This window comes from Ochotona princeps, chromosome 2, assembly GCF_030435755.1.
Source record: "Ochotona princeps isolate mOchPri1 chromosome 2, mOchPri1.hap1, whole genome shotgun sequence".
NCBI classification, from domain to species: Eukaryota; Metazoa; Chordata; class Mammalia; order Lagomorpha; family Ochotonidae; genus Ochotona; species Ochotona princeps.
Window position 1 is genome coordinate 2087711 of NC_080833.1, and position 13447 is coordinate 2101157.

The 13447-nt window shown below is 62.6% G+C and overlaps 1 protein-coding gene across 2 annotated transcripts in view; it reads left to right on the forward strand.

Moving 5' to 3' along the window:
* Positions 1-13447, forward strand: part of AJAP1 (adherens junctions associated protein 1) — an 87262-nt gene that overhangs the window by 56672 nt on the left and 17143 nt on the right. The window lies entirely within an intron of this gene.

Sequence of the window (13447 nt, forward strand, 5' to 3'; positions counted from 1 at the left end):
GCCTGGGATCGGAGGGCGTGTGTCTGGTTCTACTGTGGCGGTGCTGACGCAGGCGGGGAGCTGGCTGCTGTGTTCAGAAGTTCAGACGTCATCAAACGGGTGCTGCCGGCCAGAGCCGAGGCCGTGCCAGGACCTGAGCAGGACGCCACAGCCCAGGGAACAGCTGGGCACAGCTTCCAGGGGGCCCAGGGCACCCTGAGCCCTTGGTCTTCGTCCCTGGGGTTTTGGGGCACCTGTCCCCTGGGAAGCTGTTTGCAGGGGTTCCTACTAGAGTGACATCTGTTTCTGTGTGAATTACGGGCTCTGAGCGTGGGCCCAGGTGCCCCCAGCACAAGTGGCTGAGCTCCTGGCTCCTTTGGTCGCTGGAGGGCAGCACAGCTGTGGCCAGTAGTCCTGGTGTGACTGCTGGTCCCTGTGCCCCCATTTCCCGTCCCTGCCCTGGCCCCAGTGCTGCCAGCCCGTGGCCCGCCCCTCAGTCCTCACTCCACCTGGTGGGCCTTAAATGGCTCTGACTGCACAGTCACTCTGCCCTGACCTCACCTGTCACCCTGGGTCACTTCTGTCCCTGATCCAATGCCTGCCATCCTTCCCTGGGGCTGCACACAAGCCACCTGCCATCCAGCTCAAGCCCTCTGTCCGATATGGGACCTGGGCACACCAGGAGGTGGCCCTGCCATGCCCACCCATAGGTGCTCAAGCCTATGGGAGTCCCCAGCTCTGCCAGCCGTGTGTGGGGGGCTGGGGGGGCGTGTGGCCTTGTCCCTGGCAGACGGGGTGAGATGCCAGCCTGTTTTCCTGGTTCCTTGCTGCTGGCCTCTCTGGAGGACCTCCCTCGCTGGCCTGGAGCTGGCCTGGGGAGGGTCTTGGAGCCCCATGTGGCTTCCAGGAGCAACGGGCAGCCCCAGCACAGCCAGCAGAGAGCTGGGCTCCCAGCCTGCGGCCATGGACACGGGGTGCTCTGCCCAGTCCAGCTGCCAGGCAAACGACAGGTGCTGGGAGCCCAGCCCGGCGGAGCCCTGGACCCTCCCTGCCCAGACCCCGCAGATGGGCACACTGGGCAGAGTCAGACCTGACTCAGGCAGCTCACACAGCAGTGAGGGCGTGACTGAGTCCCCAGCGAGTGGCCACACTGCGGCATAGGGCAGGGTTTGTGTGCGGATGGGAGGGGAGGGAGGCCGTGCCATGGTGACTTCTGGCTCCACAGAAGTGACTTAACGCCCCGTCAGAGGAGGAAATGGGTGTTAGTGAGCTTGCTGCATCACATAGCAAGGTGTCTTTGTGAATTTTATTATGAACTTTGGATGGGAATGGGGGAGCACACGGCCTCAGGAGCAGAATTCTGGGTGAGCAGCTTGGAGCAGCTGTTCCAGAAGCCAGGATTCATCCACAGCTCAGCCGGCCTGCTGCCTGGGGAAGGAGCCCCTGCGGGAGCCGCTGCCTTCCCCTTGGTCTCTGGTTCCTACAAGTCTTCAGGCAAAGCAGACAGCAGCCGCCTCTCCTGCTGGATGTGGGGTTTACAGTGATCGGTTGCTGGAAGGTGTGCCCGCCTCTTGTTCACCCGGATACCTGAAGCTGCAGGGCCTCCCTGTCTGCGCCTGGAGAAGACACTTCTACCTAGGCTGCTTTGCAGAAGCTCTGGCGGGAAAGCCACCTGGTGTGTTGTTTAGTGTGGATGTGTCTGCTGGAGGAGCAGTCCCACCTCCCTGCCCAAGCTGGCGTTCTTGGAGCCCCTGCCGGGAGCGGCGTGGAGCTGGGCACCCACATCCAGCTCAGCTGACTCATGTGGGGCTCTGGCCTGGGCACTGCCTCCACCCCGTCTGCCCGGCCAGGTCAAACTTGGGCTGCAGCCCCCCCTTCCTTTCCTCCTTCGCTGCAGGTGTGTGTCCGCCACCTTGGACGCGTCTGCTCAGTGTCACTCCAGACTCGGCACCAGGACTCTCGCCGTGAGAGCTGCTTGTGCTCTGGGTTTGGTTTGAACTTCTCAGAGCAGAGGTCTGCTTGGCGCACACTGGTAGCTCTGCTCTCTGCTCCTGGGGATCGCCTCGGGGCATTCAAGGAGGCCCAGGGCAGGACAGGGACGGGCAGGCAGGCACTGGCAGGCAGGCAGGCAGGTGCAAGGCCAAGTGACCTACAGTGGCTGCCTGCAGGGGAGGACCCCCAACCTTCGGAGTAATAGGGACAGAGAAGGCACGAGCTGGTGGCTCCAGGCTGTGTGAGGCCAAGCTCCCCGCCCCCGTGACTGCTGAGCACACACAGCCATGCCTGGCGAGCAGTCAGAGGCAGACCTGGCCCCCGGGGGACTTGCTCTGGCCCTGCCCCATCTCAGGATCTGTGTGTAGTGGGGAGACTCAGAGGCTGCTAAGGCACAACACTTGGCCCTTGAGGGTCCCTGTGGGGTTTGCCCCACTGCACACTCTTTGTAGACAGAGGGGTGGGGAGGTGTTGGGTTCCATGCAGGGACTGGCACCCCCTTCAGGCCATCCTGAGCCTGCCCTGCGGGAGCTGTGGTCTGCGCCTGCCCCAGCCTCGCCTTCCCACCTGCGGGGGACCAGCAGAGGCCACTCCTGCAGCTGGGAGGTGTGGTCCCAGAGCGTCCCATTCACTAGTCTGCGTGTCCAATCATTCATTTACTGAACCAACCAGCTACATGATCTAGCTGGCACTACACAGTAGGATCAGGGACCAAGGCCCTTGGATGGAGGCCCTGTCCTCCTGGTCATACAGGTCAAAGCCACAACGGCCCAGCTGCCTGCCCTGTCCATGAGGCCCTCAGCCTTCATCTGGAATGCCTGCTCACACATGTATGTGTGTGTGCATGTGTGGGCTGTGTGTGTATCTGTGTGTGTTCGTGGAGTGGCTGCACCTTGGCTCCTGAGGGCTGAGGCAGGGCCTTCCCAGTGCAGTACACCTGCTGGGGGTACCAGAACCCCCCTCCCCCGTCTTGACTTTCCTGGGATGGAGCTCAGATTGCACCCCTCCCTCTCCAGCAACAGAGCTGCTGCCTCCCTGTGCAAGGCAGGAGCCATGAGCCCCCCAGCCCTGCCCACTCCCCCCCAGGGACTGGGTCATGACCCAGAGCTCAGGGGATGTGCCCATCCATCCCCAGGCCTGTGCTGACCTCTTGCCCTCAGGGCATGCCATGGACATGGCCAGGCCCTGTGCTCTTGGGGATACCTGGCCAGCCAGCGTGATTCTAACAGATCAGCAAACCATGGCAAGTGTGCACTCAGGGCACCATGGGGTCCTGATCCAGGAGGGGGGTCTAAAGGAAGGGCAGGTGGTCAGGAGTGGAAGGGGAGAAGCACCACTGGAGGGGGCAGGGCCAGCTGTGAGAGGTGCACTGGGGGGTGGGGCCAGCTGTGAGAGGTGTACTGGGGGGCGGGGCCAGCTGTGACAGGTGCACTGGGGGGCGGGGCCAGCTGTGAGAGGTGTACTGGGGGGCGGGGCCAGCTGTGAGAGGTGTACTGGGGAGCGTGGCCAGCTGTGACAGGTGCACTGGAGGGCGGGGCCAGCTGTGAGAGGTGTACTGGGGGTGGGGCCAGCTGTGAGATGCGCACTGGGGGCGGGGCCAGCTGTAGACTCGGCCCGGCCCGCAGCAAGGTGATCATGGCTCAGGACTGGGTAGCCATGGCCATGTCTGGTGGAGGCGTGGGCCTGTGGCCAGGGTAGAGGGCCACCTTCTCTGCTTCCCACCCTTTCCAGGAGCCTCATTCTCCATTGTTCCTGGAGACCTGGCCCTGCCTGCCCACCCTGTGTAGCTGCCCCTGCGGGAGCCCACCTGGGGACTGCGAGTATGACTCCGTCCCCCGAGCCGCCCATGTCCCCTGTTGCTGGGAGAGTGAGTGCCAGGCCTGCTTGCTGCCTCCTGTGCTTTCTGGGGAAATAAGTCAAAAAGTTAATTTGATTTTGAACAGATCCTTAAATCAGTCCCCGAGAGGCAGTGCCTCATTTGCATTGCTACTTCTCTGCCTTAGTCATCTTGGCTGTGGTTCCCCGCACTGCTGGGACGCTCCGTGTCCCCTCCTGCACAGACGTGACCCTCCACCCGAGGAGGGGAGGGGCGCAGACTCTGCCTGCTCTGGTGGCTGTGTTTCTGTTCTGTGTCATGTAGCACAGCCTGGCAGTGTGAGGCTTGATGCGGTAAATTGTTTCACGGCTGGGCACAGTGGGAGTCAGTGTGACACAGCCTGGCACACTGAGGCACAACCTGGCGCAATGCGGCACACTGGGGCAAATCCTGACACAGTAGGGCTTAGCGTGGCAATGTGAGGCTCAGTGTGGCATAGCCTGGCACAGTGGGCACAGCCTGGCATAGTGGGACACAACCTGCACAGTGGGGATACAGCCTGTCACACTGGGGCTCAGCCTGGCACATTGGGGGCATGGCCTGGCACACTGGGGCTCAGCATGGCACATTGGGGGCATGGCCTGGCACACTGGGGCTCAGCATGGCACATTGGGGGCATGGCCTGTCACACTGGGGCTCAGCATGGCACATTGGGGGCATGGCCTGGCACACTGGAGCTCAGCATGGCACATTGGGGGCATGGCCTGGCACAGTGGGGCTCAGCATGGCACAATGGGGGCACTGCCTGGCACAGTGTGCATAACCTGACACATTGGGGACAGTGGAGCTTGGCCTGGCACAGTGGGGCACAGCCTGACGCAGTGGGGCTCAGCGGGGGACAACAGGCATGGTTACCCCGAGCGGAGCGTGGTGCAGGACACCAGGAGGGTCTTGACAGGGCAGGGACAAGCGTTACACAGGGCTCACAGTCAGGTGGCCACTCGTCCACACCCAGGTATGGGAGGCCTCCTCCAACCTCCCCTGCCTTGGGTTGGCTCCTGCCTTGGCCTGCTCTCCTCCCAAAGGAAGGTCTCCTCGCCGGGTCCTGCTACACAGAGCCATGGCGTGGCTCTGCTCAGCTCCACACAGAGGACTTGATACCTGTGGGTGCTCGGCACTGGTCCCGGCCCTCTTTTTGGAGCCACCCTGCCTGCTCCAGGGCCAGGAGTACACCCAAGCACCTGGGCGTGGCATTCCCATGAAAGAAGTCAGAGCTCCGTAGGAGTGGTTGATGGTTGGACTGGGGCACCCGCAGTGCACCTTGGAAGGTCGTCTCCCAGGAGACAGGGGGCAGCATGGCAGGGTGATGATGAGGGCTGGAGCCAGTGAGGCACAGGCAGGCATGTGGCCCGGTGCAGAGTGCCAGCTCCAGCTCCTGAGTGCAGCTTCCCTTGGGAGGTAGTGAGTGCCCAACTGACGGGGCCCGCCAGCCTCACGGGAGAGCCGGCTCCAGAGCTTGCTCCACTGCAGAATCCAGGAGTCCGTCAGACAATGCTCTCGCTCTAGGTCCCAAGCAACAGCAACACAGAAGAATCTAGAATGAAAGCAGCCATCATATCCCTTCCCTGGGTGAGAAAAGCCACAGCAATATTCCTTTGAGGGATGGAACTTGGGATGACTCTAGACAGCCTGGACTCTGGTGTCCCTGGGCTGTGACCTCAGCCTGGACTCTGATGACCCTGGGCTGCGACCTCAGCCTGGACTCTGATGACGTTGGGCTGCGACAACCTGGGCTCTGATGACCTTGGGCTGTGACCTCAGCCAGGTGCAGTGACCTTGGGCTGTGACCTCAGCCTGGGCTCTGATGACCTTGGGCTGTGACCTCAGCCAGGTTGCAGTGACCTTGGGCTGCGACCTCATCCTGGGTTCTGATGACCTTGGACTGTGACCTCAGCCAGGTTGCAGTGACCTTGGGCTGTGACCTCAGCCTGGATTCTGATGACCTCGGGCTGCGACCTCAGCCTGGACTCTGATGACCTCGGGCTGTGACCTCAGCCAGGTTGCAGTGACCTTGGGCTGTGACCTCAGCCTGGGCTCTGATGACCTTGGGCTGTGACCTCAGCCAGGTTCCAGTGACCTTGGGCTGTGACCTCAGCCAGTGACCAGGTGGCGGTGGCGGATGAGTTCTGGGTGAGGCAGGGGACTTGGCGCAAGTTCATCGGGGCTCGCAGAGGCCATGCTCACGCTGTGACCATCCTAGTGGACACACGTGAGCATGGTGACCTGGGCTGTCCGTACACCCCTGGTGGGAGCCACACAGAGCACAGCCTGCTTCCAGCCCGCTCTGGAGGGGGCTCAGGGAACTCGCTGTTGGGGGATATTTCCCAGAATGTCAGGGTGGTGGCAGCCTGGGAAATGGGTTTAGCTGGGGGGACAAATGAGGGCGGAAGCATGGGTCTGGTCTGCAATGGGTGAGAGGGCTCCCGAGACCAAGGTGGCTCTGAGTGCAGGTTCCTACTATTTTAAACCGGCATCCACTTTCACTTTTGCCTGAAACAGACACACAAAGAGGTAGCTGCATACACAGGTCTCCCATCTGTCGGTTCACTCCCCACATCCTGCGCCATGCTGAAAGTGGTGGTCGGGGCGCAGTCTGGTCTCCCATGAGGATGGCAGGGACCCAAGTGCTTGAGCTGGATTGGAGGTGGAGTCATCAGGACTCGAACCCAGAACTCTGATGCAGGAGTCCCAAGCAGCAACTTGATGCCTGTGCCAATGCCTACTCCCCTCCGCTGCCCCTCGAGCCCCTGCGCCCATGTATGCACACAGCCTTGTGTGCCCAAAGCCCACATTCAGCGGCCCAGCGAGGAGATGCTGTGGTTGCCCGCAGCTCAGCGTCCTGTGGGCGGAGCTGGGTCTCTGAGTTCCTCCTCTCCCCAGCCTGCTGAGTCTGTTACATTTTGACCTGAACTGTTGAGTGCTCTGTGCAGCTGGGAGGGATCGGCAAAGTGAAGGTCAGGTTGGCCCAACCCCATCTCCAGGAGGTCTGCCTGAGAGGCTCCTGACTCACCTTCTCAGGATTGCCTGGGGGGTAATTGGCCTCCTGACTTCAATAATGCTGCGCGCTGACTCAGTCTTGATGATATAATTGCTGGAGAAGGAGGGGCTGTGGCCCCGGCGGTCACAGCCTAGGCTTCTGTGCTGACTAAGGCTGGCAGGGATGGAGTGATTTTACACAGGGAAGGGCTGGGATCCACATGACGGGTCCCTGGGGAGCTGAAGGGCTGTGGGAGGCACAGCGTGTGGACACTGAGCAGTGTCACGCTGGCCTTAAGGGACACCTGCTGGTGTGGCTCACCCAGGCCCTTGGGGGCCTCTGTCATTGTTAAGGGCAGTGAGGCCAGCCACTGGTGAGCGGGTTTGGCAGCACAAGGTTTGCGTTTGGCGCGTGAGGCCTTCCGTGCTGTTCGTGAGCTGCCCCCTCCCCAGCCGTCCACTTGTGCGGTACGCCCTGATTTTTAAAGGACTCTCACACCATTCTCCCTTTGGCAGACGAGTGGGCTGAGAACTTAAGCGATTGGTCCAAGGTCAATGAATCCATCAGCGGAGCAATTATTGACCGTACTAGACTGCGTGCTGCTCAGGCCCCGGGAGCGGCCAGGGGAGACGGAACCTGCCTGACCCAGCAGGGGGGGCGGCTTGTGCACCCAGGCTCATGCCAGCTGTGCTGCACGGCACACACACGCACACTTAGGCACATACCCTCCTGCAGCCTTGTTCACACCACACACACGTTCTGCTATACCTGCTCTCACACACACGTCTGCATACAACACATGGACCCACACGCACACCTATGCGTGCACACCCTCACACCCACCCACATGCACTCGGCTGGTCCTGGTATACGTCCACATGGATGCGCGGAACATCCACACACAACGTCACACACTTACAACCTCATGCCAAGCCATGCACACACAGCACACACGCAGCCCGGCTGTGCAGAACACGCTGCAGTGATGAGCTGTCCGTGGGAGGGGCCCCTGGCGAGTGACAGGCCAGCAGAGGAAGCAGAGCCCACTTGCGTTTCAGAGTCCACAGTGGCTTGAGCCCGGGCTGGGCAGTGCTCGAGGGGCCAACAATTCAGACCCTGCTCAAAGCCCTGGACCAAGGCAGCGGGAGAGACCCCGCGGACAGCGCCTCTTGGGCCACAAGTGAGAGGTGGAGCCTAGGGCCTGGAACTCCCCCTTCCAGGGCTAGAACTGCAGTCGCCGGAGCAATACGCAGTCAAGCTAAATAACACAGCATAGTGACAAGCGGTCACCAGGGCTAGCCAGACAGGCCTGGGGCTTAGCTTCCGTGCGATGATCTCCTCAACGAGCTGCTGCTGGGCCTTGTGCGACAGCCGCGTGTGTGGCCTGGGCCAGGCTGTGTCCTGGGCCGGGGGCAGGCATCTGGGGCTGCCCTACTGCTCCAGGAGGCCCAGCTCCTTGGGGCGTCTCTGTGCGAGGATGCCTCCCTCTGACGCACACACAGCAGGTGCAGCTCCGGGGCTTTGAGGAGGATGCAGTGAAGCTTGGGACGGTGTGCGGGACGGTGTGCGGGATGGGGCTTGGAGTCTGAGCAGACTCTGGGTACACCAAGTTGGCCCACTGGGAGCATGTCGCCCTCACCCGCCAGCCGTGTACCTGTGTCTCAGCCCGGCTGAGCGTCCAGGTTGATTTTTCCATGTCCTGGAGTTCCCCGTCGCGGGCAGATGGGAGACAAAGGAAGCAAGAACAGCTGGTACATCTTGCTGTGTCCACGGGAGTGGCTGAAGGGGCTGGGTGGCATCTGGCCAAGGGAGGCCACCGAGGGCCGAGGCCTCCCCCAGCTCCCTCTGTGGCAGGGGCACAGGGCTGCAGCAGGGAGCCGCCTGGGCCTGGGGATAGGGTGTGCTGCTTAGTGGCCTGCAGGGGCCCCGGCGCATCTCCCAGCCTCCCTCAGCCTCTTGGCGGCAGCATCAATGGTGTCCATTTCACGTGGCTCCCGCAGTGAAGTGTCACCTGCAGGGCGTTGGCAGCCCAGTGGCATGTGCCCGCCCAGGTCTGGAGGCCGGAAGTCTTGGCTGACACTGTCAGCAGGGCCCAGCTCCCTCCGGGGGCCCCAGGGAAGCAGTCTACTCCCCCCAGGGGGAGTAGTCCCCCACCATCATCCCTGGCCTTCAACATTGACCACACAGAGGCAGGAGTTGTGAAGATGGTCCTGTTCACTGGCGCCAGAGGCCAGAAACGAGACGTCGTGGAGTGCTGCGAGGCGCCCAGTTCAGCCTCCTGCACGTAGCTCATAATAGCATGGTGACAGTGACAACAAGAGAAGAAGCAGACGGATGGGAAAGCGTGCTGTGACTAGGCCCACGCTGGGCACAACGGTGCCCTAGAACCCGTTCTAAGGCTCGCTCTACATCAAGTTGAAAAATAGCATTGGTGGCTTAGAGCGAGCACTTGCTGTGATGGGTAGCCAGGCGCCCTGAGGCTCACTCTGGCCAGAGCTACACAACGGGGCGCGGATGCGGGGTGCAGTGCTGCGGCTGTGAGTGGGGCCGTGACAGGTGCTAGTGAGTGACGAGCCCATGGTTTCTCCTCAGTACACGTCTCTGTAGGGGACCCCTTCCATGAGCAGCCAGCTGCCTGATCCCCCAGAGCCAAGTCCACATCGGGTGGGAGTTCCTGCGGCTGCCACCGCCACAGGCCACAGCCTAGGTGGCTTGAAGCAGCAGAAGTGGCATTGCTTGGACATAGTTGGTTGCAAACGTTGCTTGGGAAGCCTGTGCCCCGTGTCAGGCAGCCTCTGGGAGCGTGGCTCTCCCTCCAGCCTCAAGGAACAGGGGCAGCCCAAGCAGCCCACATGGGAGATGTGTGGAGCTCCCAGCTCCTGCCTGGGGCCTGGCCTACCCCTGGCTGTTGCAGTCTTTTGGGGTGAATGGGTAGGCGGAAGGCCACCCCCTCTCTTCCTCCAGTCCCCTCACCTCCCCTTCTTTCAAGTAGACAATAAGGAACACCCAAAGATTTCTTCCATCGCAGGTGTGGGCTCAGAGGAGACTGGCACGGGACGTGGGCTAGAGGGCTGTAGCGTGAAACACACCCTCTTCTCCCACCCTCCTCTCGTCACTGCCGACTTGCTGGCTGGCACCCCCTCCTGCTCTGCGTGATCTCGTGGCATCGCTGCCCTGATCAATGCAGACGTCCCGAGGTCTATTTTTAGCTGTGGCATCACGTGCTCACTGGGGAGAACCAAGTGAAAGGACAGAGGGTGGTACGCGGCTTCTACTCCAGCCCCGCAAGTCGTGGCTTCTGCTCCGGCCCTGGAAGTCACGGCGTCTGGTTGGAGGCCGCTGGCCGGGAGAGAGGGGCCTGGTTCCCTGGACTCCTGGTTCCCTGGGCCCCTGGTGTGGACTCAGCGTTGAAGGAGACTGCCCAGGTCTAGCAGCAGGGCGGATCAGGAATGACTCCATTCAGTTATAAACCATTCCTGGAGGTTTTCTGTCCAGAACACTGACGCTTCCTGCATGTGAGAGCCCTGGGCTGGCCCCCGTCCGGGTCCACCTGCAGGTCGCGCCCCCATCCCGGTCCACCTGCGGGTCCCGCCCCCGTCCGGGTCCACCTGCGGGTCCCGCCCCCATCCCGGTCCACCTGCGGGTACCGGCCTTTCCTCTGTGTCTGCTGTGTCGTCCCTATCACCACAGGGTGGGTACCCGGTGGTCAGCTCCGAGACTGTCCCCCTTTTCTGTTCCCCTGAATTTCCTTCACTGGGTCACTCCCCGTGCTGGGCCTGGCCATCTTGTGTGGCGTGCCGGGTTCTCTGAGCCAGAGCTAAGCGTGGCAGAAGCCAGGTGTTCTTGCTAACATGAACGTTGGTGTGCAGGTGGCGGTCCCTGTGGCCCCAGCCACACCTGTCCTCAGCTCTCCGACCTACGTTACTGTCCTCATGGTCGCACCGAGCCCCCTCCCGGCACAGGCTCTGGCCTATTCAGGGTCTCCTGTGGGTGACTCCAAGTCCCTCTCCGTGGGGGCCTCTGCCTCCCTCCCAGTTGCCAAGGCAGGGCTGCTGGTTAAAGTAGGAATCGCAGGGCCTGAACAAGCCCCACGTCCACCATGGGGCCACGCTGTCCCCAGTGGGGCCCTTCACTGGAGCTTGCTGACCCTCGCTCTAGCGCCCCTTCCCGACCCTGCAGCCCGTGGCCTGGCCAGCTGCAGTGTGAGCGCTCTGCGCACTAGAAGAGGCCATGTATCCTCTAGGGACGCCCGTCCTGGACTGGAGGCCCAGCCTCCTCTCATCTCCCCAGCCCTGGAGCCCTCCAGGTAGTCCCGTTGGGGGTGGGAAGGTGGCTGTTGTTCTGTCCCCGTGTCCCCAGCTTGCAGCAAGGTCCAGGCTGGCTGGACCGTCTGTGGGCCAGCGTCTGTCCCGGGGGCTGCCTTGAGCTGTGGGGACTCGGGTTGGGACGTCACAGGGCCTGAGTAAAGCAAAGAGCAGCTCCTCTCGCGTGGGCCTGCCCCTTCCCCCCAGTACCCACCTCTCCTGGGACCCAGCCCATGGCCCTTCTCGATGCTTAGCTGAGCCCAGATCTGGCATTGCAGGATGGCAGTGCCCAGGGTCGCCTGCCTGTCCAGCTGCAGTTGCTGTGTGGTATACCAGGTGCAGGGGGCACAGCTGTGCTGGGCCAGGCCCTTGCCCGGTGACCTCAGAGCTGTGGAAAGCGGGGCTGGGGGCTCTCAGCTGCTCCTCCTGTGTCCACCCCACAGGCCACTGGCCACCTGGGGCTGGCACTGCTCAGTTCCATGCCCTGGAGGAGGATGCCTCCGAGGCCTGCTGAGGAGCCACGGGGGATTGAGAGGAGGCGCTCGGGCCTGCACCTGCCTCCCTGTGTCCATGGTTAGAATTAGGGCTAGCAAAAGATGCTGTGACTGTAAGGGTGTCATCACCAGGAAGCTGCTCAGGAGTGCCCCGAGGACCCCGGAAGCCAGCTACTTCCCCCTCTTCCAGCTCCCTGGGGACCCCGGAAGCCGGCCACTCCACTCTCCCTGCCCCCCCACCTCAGGTGTGCCCCGAGGGCCCTGGGAAGCTGGCCTCTTCCACCCCTTCCAGCTCCCAGCCTGAACGGCTGCTTGCAATTTCCTGGCCATCTGGCTAGAGATTTTCAGAGACTCCTGGGAGCTCACCCCCTGCCTGCCCCACCCCTGAGTCCCTGGGGGCAGCTTGGGGCCTTGACCCCGAGTGGGGGCAGGATTAGGCCACTCTGCCCCTCGGCTCCTTCTAGCCTTGGAGTCCTGTCTCAGCTGGCAGTGAGGTGGGTGGGTGAAGTGATAGCCCCGGACAGGTGTGGGGACTCCTGTGTGGCGAGTGGGTGGCTTCTGAAGACAGCGAGGAGCAGGGCCGAGACTGATGGGGAGAAATGAACTCAGGGGGAGCCCTGGCAGAGGGGGTGCTGGCAGGGGACCAGCGGTGGTCCCACCTCAGCTGGGTGGTAGTCGCAGCCGCCTGGGCAGACAGAACGTGGGGCAGGGCTGTGTGAGTGGACTGAGGGAGTGTGCCACTGACCCGAGTTCCACAGGGCACGTGCAGGGGGAGGCAGGGGAGGTTGTGGACTGCGCTGCCGTCGACCTTGGTTCCTGATGGAGCGTGGGTGAGCCAGTTTGTCTCCACATGGATGCAGTACCGAGGCCTCCGTTCCGGCCTGGGAGCTGGCCCAGGTGGTCGGGGAAGGAAGGCGGCCCTCAGCCCTGTGGGAGGGATCCCTGTGGACACAGCGGGCAGGACAGCTGGAGCCCCGCGCTGGCACGAGGGACGCCATGGCTGTCCTGCCGGCCCAGCTCTGCTCAGAGAAGGAGCTCCTGCAAGGCGCTGGCCAGCAGCGAGCAGTGCCCTCCTGGGCCGGCAGAACCTGCCTGCGGCTCCTTTCTCAGCCCCTGCTGGGGCGTTGGCTGCAGAAGTGAGAGAGGGCAGACGGCCCCTCCTCCAGGCTGGCCTCCTGCTGGCTCGAGGGTGCTCCTATAGCCAGCGGATCAGACACAGGCGGGGCCTTGGAAACATGGCTGAAAGAGGAAGTTGACTTTAGAGCAAACAACCTCCAAGGGTCTTCCATACTTTCCTGATGCATTCCTGTGTGGAGCTAACATTGTTTCTAGTTTACTTTACACGAACCTTGGGAGTGTCCTGGCGTGTTCTGTGGGAGAAGAGTGCCGACGCAGTTGCCAAGGGAGGACGCTGGCCTCCCCTTCCTGCTCTGGGCCCTTTGCTGCCGGCCAGGCCGGCGAATGTGTTGCAGGGAACTGGGCCAGGGGCCCGGGTGGCCCCTGCTGACTCCAGGCCAAACCAGGGTGCTGGAAGGGTCTTTGGCGGGGCCAGAGGCTGCAGTCCCATGGCCTTCCCGGGTTGGGGGACTCCTGGCCCCCCCGCAGTCTCCCTCCTCTCACCCTCAAAGCCTGAGCCCCGTGCCTGCCCTGTCCCTCCGTGTGCACGTCCAGGCCCGAGGCCCCTGACCCGGGTCCCTGCTTGCTCCGGACACGCAGTCCTGGGCGCCGCTTCCCCCTGCCCCAGATGCCAGGGCCGAGCAGAGGCTGCTCACCTGCTGGGAGCACTGTGCCACACTCACAGATTTTGTGCTTGGTCTGCGCACTG